The sequence below is a fragment of the Oryx dammah genome, unplaced genomic scaffold (assembly GCF_014754425.2).
Source record: "Oryx dammah isolate SB20612 unplaced genomic scaffold, SCBI_Odam_1.1 HiC_scaffold_14, whole genome shotgun sequence".
Lineage (NCBI taxonomy): Eukaryota > Metazoa > Chordata > Mammalia > Artiodactyla > Bovidae > Oryx > Oryx dammah.
The window spans coordinates 22,523,567-22,529,177 of NW_024070198.1; the positions used below are offsets into that span (position 1 = coordinate 22,523,567).

At 43.1% G+C, this 5,611-nt stretch overlaps 1 pseudogene; it reads right to left on the reverse strand.

The window, feature by feature from the left end:
- Nucleotides 1–3,561: 3,561 nt before the first annotated feature.
- On the reverse strand, nt 3,562–3,673 carry LOC120874013 (annotated as a pseudogene).
- Between the last annotated feature and the right edge of the window lie 1,938 nt (nt 3,674–5,611).

A 5,611-nucleotide genomic window follows, 5' to 3' on the forward strand; every position in this document is an offset into this window, starting at 1 on the left:
TTGAACTTTCTTTCCTCTCACTTTGGTCTACCCTTGTGGTTTCACTTTAAGAACATGTTTGTTTTCGCCCCAGTGAAAGCGGGATGGCCAGTTACTTCCTTTTCTGTGTCCTCCATGGTCCCGTAATCACTCTGAACTGAGTCATGTTCTTAGAACTTTTTCCTTTGCTCATTCCAAGTCTTCGCTTTCCTCTCATTTTTGGCCTCACAAATGTTAGTTCTCACACACGCTCAGCCTGCAGAAACCATTAGATGTCCTCCGGTCGCCACAGTGGAAGCTCACGGTCCTGGACCTCAGCGGGGCTGTGTCTGGAGGAGAGTCCTTTTTGCCAGGCCCCAGGACGCAGCTCATCTGTGGATGCCGGGCACAGGCTGACTACTCTGGGTGCTGTGGGGAACTTAGATGGGTTTGGATTTAAAATTCCAACTCCGATAGAATGCCTGGCCCAGTCACGCACCTCTTTCTTGCCTAAGTAGCTGGACTGATGTTTGAGGGACCGTGAAGACCGGGTAGTCCAGTGACGCGGGTTCATTCCTTGCCCCGCAGCCTCAATGGTAGGCTTTGTTGGGGCCACCGAGCCTACTCTGACCACACAGCGTGGCCACTGGGGGACAAGGAGTGGTGACAGTGGATCTGGGTCCACTACTCTGACCTGTCTGCTCAGCAGCAGACAACAGACAGCCGTGGGCACCGCCCTTTTGGCCCATCCTTTACAGATCCACTAGGTGGAGCAAAGTCTGGCCAAAAACCCACATGCAATGTGGAAACCACAAACAAAGAAATACAAATAAATCCAGAATACTGCAACCTGGGAGGTAAGGAAAAGGGAAACAAATCTCATTCTATTGAATTCTGCAGCTTGTTGATACAATTCTGGGCTTTCCCAGTGTGGGAATTAAAGTCCGTCATCCTCTCATACTTGTGAGTCTTGCCTGGAGGGGGTTTTTTTGGATCCTCTCACTCACTCAGCTGCATTCCCATAGCCGGATTTATTTACTTTTGGTTTTCATCTTTCCATACTTTCGTCTGTGGGACAGCAGATGAGCTGTGTATCTTCTATTCCTGGTGCCATCGTCACTCTCATAGTGTCACGGCTCAGTTTTGATTCACGATCTTGTTTTAAAGAATTTAAATTTGTTTTTGAAGAGATGAGAGTGAATGTAAAATGTAAGAATATTTGTGGCTCGGAAGTGTGGATCTTAGAGTGAAGTTATGAAAAAATATCTGTTTTGATTTTTAAGTATGGAGCAAGACAGATTGTGTTGTAACACTATTTTATTATACATTCTTATAGATCAGAGGCATGCCTTTCATGGAGAAAATAATCATTTTTCATAACTGTTCTTTGTTCGCCATTTAAAAATTATATCCTTCACCTAAGATTTCACCTGGCGATTTCACTCTGGTTGTGTTAAAAACCAATCAAACACAGAATGAAAGCACCATAGCTTAGTTTATCAATTGGATTTACATATTTGTGGTTTATTTGGGAGAGAAAGTTAATATGTGGCTTTCTGCTCTGGGATGTCGGAGCACTGTAGCTCTTTGGGACTTAAATATAGAGTTAAATAGTGTAAGAATACTTCTTTCTATTTTCTTAGGTCCCTTGTTTTTAAATATGCAAATCCCCTTGCTGCGGCTGCAGTGGATGGGGCAAGGAGCAGAAAACCTGCTCTGGCCTGATGCGGCAGAAGGTCCACTCTGGCTGTCTCTCCGTTGCCTTTCTTAGACCCGATTGCTGCTTTTCTTTGGGCTTTAAATTACCTTTTCATATCAGTTTTTAATTACACAAAAATAACAATGGCTCATAACAATGGTAAGTAACAGAGAAATACAAAAATACTTAGAGGAGAAATTGAAAGTTTGTGGTTTGGTGTATATTTTTGGTGGTTTTTCTGCTTATGCTGCATATTTATAGATACAGTAATGTAACTCCTATGTATAAAGTTACATACACATAAAATACATGAAATTGTTGGTATGGGTAGCATTCTTTGTTTTCTTTCATTTGTGTTTTAAATTTTATTGGAGTATGTAATTTTATTGAATTTACAATATTGTGTTAGTTTCAGGTGTATAGCAGAGCAAATCAGTTTTACAAATACATATATCCAAATATATTGCAGACTTCTTTATGCCTCGTGATTTTTTTTTAAATGCCTGTATGTTACAGTTTGAGATCATAAGTTATTTAACCACCCCTCCATTAATGAACATACATTGTGTCCAAGGTTCTGCATTTTCACGCTGTGCTATAGTGACCATTGTTGCACTTATTTCTGTCTTCAGTTTGCTAGATTCCTAGAAGTGGAATTGGGGGTTATGGGGTTATAACGTGTGGACATTTGGAATTCAGGGCCGAGAGTGACAAGTTGCTTCCCAACATGGTTGTATCAGTTCACATTCCCATTAGTAGGGCTTACTTCCCCACACACATGAGTATCATTTCTTCACCTGCAGCTTCTGCTTATCCTTGAAGATATGTCTTCTGATTCTTAACACAGGCTCCTGGAGAACATTTCAGTTTACTTCCTCAAAGGTGTAGAGGTCTCCTCCCTGTCTGTAAACTGGTTGCTCCCTTTGCTGTGGAGCAGGATTCACCCAAGGGCAGTGAGCCTGTAGCCAGAAGAGGGTAGAAATGCCTGCCCATCTGCTAAAAGAAGTGGTTTGTGGTCCCCTCGAGAATGTCAGGCAGGTGGCCTGGAGCTCTTGGCCAGTTGCTGTGAGGCACACAAGTTTAATTTCAAGCCCAAACTACCACCCTTCCATGGTAGTATCCCAGAAGAAGAGATGCTTGAAACTGGCATTGTTGAAGAGTGCAGACTCTAGAGCCAGATTACTTCCATATAACCTTGGGCTAGTTAGTTAACTCAGTATCCTCATCTGTAAAATGGGATATTAGCACCTAGCCTATAGGCATTACCTGCCACATAGTAATTACTAGGCAAATATTAACCTTTGTTGTTGTTATCATTAATCATTTTAGCTCTGGTGAACATTAAGTCTTCCCTATTCCTTACTGACCCAAGACTTATTTTCGGTGGAAGGATTTAAGAATACATTTTGGTTTACTCCTTGTCCAAAATGAACATGAATCACTTTACATATCATCCCCCTTGACAATCAGGTGAGAGGTGTTTTTTCGCAGTTTTATTTTGGACAGGGAAGTAGGACTTACTGGTGGATATGAGTAAGGAGGAGACAGCGCCATGGTTCTCACGAGCGCAAGGGCTGCCATTTGTCCAGGGGGCCATGATTAGGGATGTATTTGACCCTACAGCCATCTGGGGTGAGCCGCTCTTCTGTGCCCATGTTTTCATCCTCATTAAACTTAAAGAATCCCCACTTCTTGGAGATGTGGATCTTCTAATGGCCAGGGAGCTTGAACTTGGCCCCGAGGAGGGCTTCAGTCACATGCTCCTTGTTCTGCTGCTTGGTGCGGATAGACGTTATAATTTGGCCAACGTAGACCCTGACCACTGGGGCCTTCCAAAGACACTGAGCCTACCTGTCTGGAACCTTGATTGGGGACAGCATGCCAGTCTTGAAGGTCCTGGAAGGGGCTGTCTCCAGGATCCCTTTGAGCAACCTGCACAGGCTGCATACACTGCCGAGGAGGCTGCTGTTTGCAGCCATTGCACCAGGCCCCCATGATCAGCTTAATTGGCTGCAAAACAATTGGTTTCTAGTAGTAAAGTGTGAAATTATTTATTCTTAGAGGAGGTAAGTTAGGATATATGCTGTTATCCTGATATACACACCATTGTACCCTCTTACTCCTTGGAAGAAAAGTTATGGCCAACCTAGATGGCATATTGAAAAGCAGAGACATTACTTTGCCAACAAAGGTCCGTCTAGTCAGGTTTATGGTTTTCCCAGTGGTCATGTATGGATTTGAGAGTTGGACTGTGAAGAAAGCTGAGTGCCAAAGAATTGATGCTTTTGAACTGTGGTATTGGAGAAGACTCTTGAGAGTCCCTTGGACTGCAAGGAGATCCAACCAGTCCATTCTAAAGGAGATCAGCCCTGGGATTTCTTTGGAGGGAACGATGCTGAAGCTGAAACTCCTGTACTTTGGCCACCTCATGCGAAGAGTTGACTCATTGGAAAAGACTCTGATGCTGGGACGGATTGGGGGCAGGAGGAGAAGAGGATGACAGAGGATGAGATGGCTGGATGGCATCACTGACTCGATGGACGTGAGTCTGAGTGAACTCCAGGAGTTCGTGATGGACAGGGAGGCCTGGTATGCTGCGATCCATGGGGTCGCAAAGAGTCAGACACGACTGAGTGACTGAACTGAACTGTACCCTCTTGGGCGAGGAAAAGAGTGGGGGGTTTTGGATCATCGTTCATTCTGTCCCCAGCACTGCCACTTGCAGATCTGGCTGCTCTCAGCTCACAGTGTACTAGACTGAGCTGAGGGGCTCCCTGAAGCTTCTTGACACCAGTCCCCAACCTCCATTTGGTACTTCCTGTTCTGAGTTGAGAATGCTTTCTGAGGCTTTTATTTTATTTTTGTAATACAGCTTTTGTTGTTGAGTCACTCAGTCCCGTCCAACTCTTTACGACCCCATGGACTGCAGGATTCCAGACCTAATACAGTTTTATTGAGATGTAATTCACATACCATACAATTCACTCTTTTGGAATATACAATTCAGTGAGTTCTAGTATATTCACAAGTTTGGGCCACCATCACCACTATCTAATTTCAGAACATTTTCATCAATCACAAAAGAAGTGCTGCTATAAGCAGTCATTCCCACCCCTCCTTCCAAGATCCCCCAAATCCCTGACAACCACTAATTGACCTTCTGTCTCTGTGGACTTGTCCATTCTGATCAATTCATGTAAATGGAATCATATACCGTGTGCTATTTTATGACTGGCTTCTTTCACTTAGCATTGTGTTTTCAAGGTTCATCTGTTGTAACATGTCAGTAAGTCACTCCTTTTTAAAAAAATTTTATTGGCGTATAGTTGATTTACAATGTTGTGTTTCTCCTTAGTTGCTCAGTTGTGTCTAACTCTTTGTGACCCCATGGACTGCCAGGCTCCTCTGTCTATGGCATTTTTTCTAGGCAAGAATACTGGAGTGGGTTGCCATTTCCTCCTCCAGGGGAGCTTCCCGATCCAGGGATTGAACCCATGTCTCCTGCATTGCAGATGGATTCGTTACTGCTGAGCCATCAGGGAAGCTGGTATTCATTTCTGCTGTACAGCAAAGCAAATCAGTTATACTTATACCTATATCCACTCCTTTTTTAGATTTTTTTCCCATGTAGGTCATTACAGAATATTGAGACAATTTCCCTGCACTATACAGTAGGTCCTTATTAGTTATCTATTTTATATATAGTAGTGTGTATTTGCCAGTCCTAATCTTCCAGTGTATTACCTGCTGGTAACCATAAGTTTGTTTTCTGCATCTGTGACTATTTCTGTTTTGCAAATAAGTTCATTTGTACCAATTTTGTAGATTCCACATATAAGTGATATATATTTGCCTCTGACTTCACTCAGTATGACTATCTTTAGCTCCATCCATGTTGCTGCCATATGTCATTCCTTTTTTATGGCCGATTAATATTCCATTGTATGTATGTAA